The sequence below is a fragment of the Anneissia japonica genome, unplaced genomic scaffold, assembly GCF_011630105.1.
Source record: "Anneissia japonica isolate Jap-2015-1 unplaced genomic scaffold, ASM1163010v1 scaffold1812_len1207588_cov181, whole genome shotgun sequence".
NCBI classification, from domain to species: domain Eukaryota; kingdom Metazoa; phylum Echinodermata; class Crinoidea; order Comatulida; family Comatulidae; genus Anneissia; species Anneissia japonica.
Window position 1 is genome coordinate 1 of NW_022726379.1, and position 6,091 is coordinate 6,091.

Sequence of the window (6,091 nt, forward strand, 5' to 3'; positions counted from 1 at the left end):
ATATATTTAAATCAAAAGAGTATTTTGCAAGCACAAAATGGTGTCACAAACAACTATGTGCAACTTATGATATTCAGATATTATTTAGATTCAAAATCGCAATGTAAAAAAATTGTAATATTGTAAGTTAAAAATGAAATAAATTTTTGTTGTAAATATTTATAAACCTGACTGTAAACGACAACAATCTACCTCGACTCGACGTTTGGCATGGTTCGTCATCTAAAACATTTGCCTTACTTTAATCAGAATTTTAATAATTCAACACTAGTTATTTGTCATGTCATCCATAATTCACTCACATACAAATTATCATCTTAAGACTTTTTTACAACATATTTTACTAATCTATAACGAAGAGCTAAGATTAATGACTTATATTTATCATAAACGTAACTACGTTTTAAGTAGTGTCTCATTAAATTTTTCCTCTTTCCGGTCTAAAATCCAACAGCAATTTAAATTGCCAATTACCGGATGGAAATTGGTCAGTACATTAGGAACAAATAAACTTCCATATTTCTGCTGATAATTATATGATATTAGATTTGTTTTCTGTATACTGCAGCTAAGTATGAAATCGCAGTATTAAATGCAACGAATAACAAAAGCATTCAAATAACAGACAGTAGCATGTAGCAACAACAGCTGTAAAAACAACAACAGCAATAACAATAAACAAAATCAATAACATCACAATAACAACAGTAGTAAAATAACAGTAACAACAACAGCTACAACAATAACATCATAATTATAATAACACAGTTATAATAACAATAATAATAATAACAATAGCAACAAAAACAAAAACTGAACACTAAAACCCCACCAAAACAACAATAAAAAAGCAATAATACAAACACAACATTGACAATTAATAACAATTGTTATTTAACAGTAGAACTGTAAAGTCTAAAAAAATCTGAGAAAATGTATACAGATGAATGAGATAGAGATAAAAAAAAAATACATGAAAAAAAAAAAAAAACTTTACACAAACTCATTCCATTTACTTTTAATTTGAATAATATTTAATTTAAATTCATTATCAACTATACATTCATTTCCTTTTTCATGAATAATAATTAGCAGAAAAAAAAGAATTTTAAACAAATCTAGGTCAAGATGAAAGACGGCAAATCAAGACACTCATTTTTAAAGTGTTTCTGGACAAAAGAATTCAATAAAACATACAAGCTTTACTAATTCTTCACTTCATCAAATCAATAATAAAGAGTTTCTTATGTAAAAAAATTATTCACTCAAGGCGAGGCATTTCTTTATACCTTGTTTCGCAAACTTATTTTTTTAAAGATCGTCAGAGGAGGGTGGAAAATTTTGCCTTATTAATAGCTATTAGTTTTGCAAAAAAAACATCTAGACGGAGAAGAAAATAAAATGAAATTTTATTGGTAAATGTACAGGGTGTAGTAATGAGATGGTTAATTGCTTCAAATTTATAAATATATACATATGTTAGATAAGATAGTATAATAAATACTCCAAGTATCAAAATGCATGCCACGGAAAACTTTTGTTTTTCTCTTAAATTTCCATTTTCTGTAATGGCAGGTGCAATATTCTAATTGGCCAAAAATTAAATTTTATTTTTATTTGAAATCATCAATACTGGCGAGTGGCGGCTTCGAAGCAAGGTCTGAAGACAGTCTCACCTTATTGTATTAAAAGGATGCATCTAAGAAATATAGCAAAAAGGTTTAATTGTAGACATATAAAGTTTACCTCAACCTATCTTCATGAATAATAATTAGCAGAAAAAAAGAATTTTAAACAAATCTAGGTCAAGATGAAAGACGGCAAATCAAGACACTCATTTTTAAGTGTTTCTGGACAAAAGAATTCAATAAAATATACAAGTTTTACTGATTCTTCACTTCATCAAATCAATAATAAATCCAATTGTTGTACTAAAAGGATGCATCTAAGAAATATAGCAAAAGACTTACTTGTAGTCATATGAAGTTTACCTCAACCTATCTTCATGTAACAGAAAAAAGAGTAAAACCACTTTTTTTATTATGACTATTTATAATTAGTATGCATGCATTATTATGGTATCCCCATTATCAACCTGTTAACTGTGACAATAAACAAAAACATTTAAATACTTTTATATAGTATTAAAGATTTAGATTATTCCATTAAAAAGTAGGGATTTATTATTAAAGACAAAAAGTAAGATGAAATACATCAGTTGGTCTGGGATAACTTCACCTACAGTAGTAAGTGAAATACTAGCACATTTAGTTCACATACAAATCTATTATCCAGATTACGCAACATAGAACTAAAACACTTTGACAGACACTTGACATTAAATTAAGTTTTTAGTACATTTTATTTTCTATATCTTTCAATACTGCCTCCATAAGAAAACCATAATCATTAATTAGAATAAATATAACAAATTAGCAGGAGATTAGTAAAGCAAATCAAATCTTATTAGAACATATATTCTGTCATAAATTAGGTAAAATTCTAATTTGCAGAAGTACCTAGTATCCCAATAAAAAGGTGCTATAAAAAAAAATCACCATGTTTAAATAACATGAATAGCGCCCTCACAAGTTAAAACAAAAAAAACCAAAAAAATCCAGGGTAAGAAGGTAATCAAAAGGAATTTTCACTAATATTAATATCACTTATCAGGAAAATATGAAATTCACTGTAAATTGAAACACTAAATTTACTACATTGTCATTTTATCTTAATTTTTAATCTACACAGTTTATTCATATATGTAATTATGTAAATATTGTTGAAAGGAAACACAGTCCTGCTTTCCAATTCATGTACAATTTTCCAATACTGAGATAATCAAAAGAAATTTTTTTTTAATGAAAATGTAAACAATCAATACAAATAAGTATAACACCACAAAGTTCACTATTTGCTATTTTATAAGGATACTTAAATTTAATTAAATAATGTTGAGTTATTATTTCTTTCCTTTCGATTGATTCAGATTTTTCACTATAGGATCATTGAACTTTCATGTTCTTTGTACAAAGTACAGTAGATTGTAAAGCATAATAAACTAAGGCTATGTTCTCACACGGCAGCTAACGGTTAGCAGGATCCGGATCCTGATAACCGTTAGCTGCCGTGCGTCCATGCGAGAAAATCCCGATCTGGAATCCAACAATATGATGATCGAGTCACTGGCCAATAAAAAACTGGAAATTGTAAACACGTACGTGTGATTGGTTGATGATAGAAATGCCCTCAACTTGCTAACCGATAGCGCTTGCTAACCGTTAGCGTATCTGGATACCGCTAACGGTTAGCGCTAACCGTTAGCTCCCGATCCGGATACTCTCGTGAGAACCAGGCTTAAAAATCATAGCCTGATGAACAAACTTTCAAAATTTACAAATTTCAATTTATTATGCTTAGTTTGATGAAATGCCATGATATTTCTATCATAATTTAATTATATTTAAATTTCTTTAGAATTGAATATTTGCAGAAAGACAAATAATAAGAAAAATACAAACCCATGCTGATATCAATAATTATGTAAAATAGAATATGGACTGATTGTAATTGTATAATATGTTATATAATAATTTGGCTGTGTATTTGATATAAATAAACTACAGAAAAACCTGAATAATTGACAAATTCCAATTTATCACCAGGTTTGTTGAAATTATTTTAAAAATAGTTTAAACATTTATTGCTTCAGAGTAAACAATGTACTTTTCGTTGACGTCAGTCATCTAAAATATAAAACACAAATATAGGCTTTTATGTTTTTTATGATTTTTACAGTTGACAAAAATAGAAACTAGAATGTCACATGATCTGTTTAAATTTAAAGTAATAAATAATACTCTAAAACAATCAACAGGTGTTTATAGTTAAAATTTATAAACAATCTCATATTTTTATCTATTTTCTAAAAAAAAAGTGATACTGCAGTTATTTACAGAATTTATTCAAGGCTTTACAGTCTTTAGATTAATACCGTAAAACCTTGAATAGAAGCACTGGGCCCTTAGATGGGCTTCTTTTCGAGGTGGGCCTCTTTTAATGATAGGCTTCTACTGTATCTGAGATTACTTTTGTAAACAAAAGAGAGGGCGGCTTCTTTTCAAAATGAATGCTGTAAATTTTTGAATTGCTACTATAGAGCATTTTTAATTCGAAATTAATTAATATTTTAAAATTTTAACCATACTGTACTATACAGTAATACTATACAGTAAAATAATATTGATACTGACACGCTATCATAATAATCAAAGGTAACGTCAGTCTGAATGTAAGTAGGCCTACGATCTAAAAAGCTCATATTATCTTGATTAAAAGCCCATGGGCTTCTTTTCAAGATGGGCTTCTTTGAGGTTAAGTCAACAGGGCTTCTATTCGAGGTTTCACTTCCATTCAAGGTATTTGCTCCCTTTTTATGAGGATTTTATTGCTGACTTTAGGTCTCCGGCCCTTTGTAAATAAAATAATATGTTGACAGGACAATGACTAAAAGTAAAGCATGTAATACTGTACATTTCAAAGTAGCTATAGTATTGCAAAACCATCGTTGTAGGATGATTAATTCCAACATCCCAATAGAGAGAGTAGTTTCACTATTATAAAGCTTTATGTTTTCCTACCACAAAAGCCAACAACAAGCTAACAATTAACATAAACTTTGTTGAAACGGTACATTTTGAATCATAGGAAACTGACCCACAGACACTACAATGAACCTTTGAATTCCAGAACAGAAGCGAAATTCAAACAAAATTAATTCCAGGAAAAAAGTTCAGAATGTATTAACACCACATTGTTTCAGTGAACTGTACAAATTGACAATATTACCAGTACCTCCCCTCTCTCCCCCCCACCCAAAAAAAATCATATGGATAACAACATGTTCAGAGTTTTTCGGTGTACTGTGTGGATAATTTATTTGTATGAAAAATATTGATTTTTGTTTTTGCAACTGACTATGAGTTATACTTTACAATTATTACAATGATAATTTATAAAGCAGTTTAAAAAACTCCACACACATAAAAAACTGCTTTACAATTTAAAAATATAATAAAAACTCACACCATACTATAAAAACGAATCGTAAGATAGACTACAAGAACAAAGTATTAAAATTTTAAAAATCACTTGACCTAGGCTTACCATCTATAAGCTACTATGTATCCCCTTCATCCAACCTCTTACAAGGCCTAGGCCAAAAAATAACAATAAGAAACTTCTATGTAAATGGAATTAAAGATTTTGCTTTATTTTTTTATTTTTCAATTCACTTTTAATTTTTCCTATTGAAAATTTATTTATTAAGAAACATATCAACAATATAGGTTTTTAAGCCTTAAAAGAAATAAATATGTTTCTTAATCGACCTCCCAAAATAACTCACAAAGACATAAAAATTGTAAAATAATACAGTATCTTAATCTTGCAGATTTACCCATTATGGAAATGGCACAGACCAAAAGGTGAATGGCTTCTTAAACCTTCAGTTCTTTACATAATTGATGTTATTAACAATCCTACAATACTTATCTAATATATCTGCCAGGTTGTTAAACAATAATTTCTCGTTTTTATAATGCGTTTTATTGCTGAAGGCTAACGTACAGCAGGTCACGTTTTCATCTCGGCTAAAAACATCTATACATCCAACATCAAGTAGCGTATTTATTTGTTTATTTTATTTTATTAATTTACCACACAGGCAGAACACAAACCAAATTTAAACTGTGATGTCAGAATTCCAACATGTGGAACCTGTGCATTCAGCATAACATAACATAGAGCTGCCACAGTAAGGTATACACACCCCTTTTTAAAGACACGGTTTAACTGCCATGCCATAGGACCCAGGTAACAAGGAAATCCAAAGCATGATTGCAAGCGTGTTATTTGATCACAAGTGCGAGACATCGCAAGTGTGAGCCAGCGAGCCATGAATAGATACGAGATGTTACTCGAGTTGTGCGAGGTATCGGCTGAGATTTGTGGAGTACAATTCAAAAAACAACTATAGGTCTAATAATGAATTATTGTGATGTTAAATAGACAATGTTAGCTATCAAGGAGC